Source organism: Octopus bimaculoides, chromosome 5, assembly GCF_001194135.2.
Source record: "Octopus bimaculoides isolate UCB-OBI-ISO-001 chromosome 5, ASM119413v2, whole genome shotgun sequence".
Lineage (NCBI taxonomy): Eukaryota > Metazoa > Mollusca > Cephalopoda > Octopoda > Octopodidae > Octopus > Octopus bimaculoides.
The window spans coordinates 11,438,627-11,439,189 of NC_068985.1; the positions used below are offsets into that span (position 1 = coordinate 11,438,627).

At 37.5% G+C, this 563-nt stretch overlaps 1 protein-coding gene across 6 annotated transcripts in view; it reads right to left on the reverse strand.

Annotated features, from left to right (window-relative positions):
• Nucleotides 1–563, reverse strand: part of LOC106884362 (uncharacterized) — a 337,312-nt gene that overhangs the window by 134,178 nt on the left and 202,571 nt on the right. The window contains exon 1 of one of the 6 annotated variants that reach the window (XM_052968139.1): nucleotides 319–491. The exons of 3 other annotated variants lie outside the window; for them this stretch is intronic. The gene's annotated coding sequence lies outside the window, so the exon portion shown is untranslated. Of the gene's footprint in view, nucleotides 1–104; nucleotides 241–318; nucleotides 492–563 lie in introns of those variants that run through there. 2 more of the 6 variants (XM_052968140.1, XM_052968141.1) reach the window with 2 other exon arrangements.

The window sequence follows — 563 nt, forward strand, 5'->3', positions numbered from 1 at the left end:
TATATAAACAATTACAAATTAAATATGAAACATACATACATACATACATACATATACATATATATATATATATATAGTAAGCATAAAAAAAAGTCCGAACTTACCCCCTTCATAAATAATAATAACATAGATGCATAAAATATATAAATCAAAACAACCACTACAGAAATGCTTCTGCTGGTACTACTACTACTACTACTACAACCACTGCCGCCACCACCCGCCAACCCCGACCGTCGAGCTGATTACAATGCCGACCTCGTCCCCTCCAACCAGTAGTAGTAGTCGTAGTAGTATTTAAGAAAATAAAGTACTCACAGAAAACGCGGTCCTACAAACATGAAGCCCGACAAGAGATGTTCAACGTAAACTTCTCTGAATGACTTTGAACCTGGAGTAGTATTTCTTGCTAGCTTTATATAGAGAATACCATTCCCATTCGTCTTACTACGACCATGTACTACACGCGATAACAAACATATGATTACTAAAACTACCCAGGCCTGTAAAACACACACACACACACACACACACACACACACACACACACACACACACACACA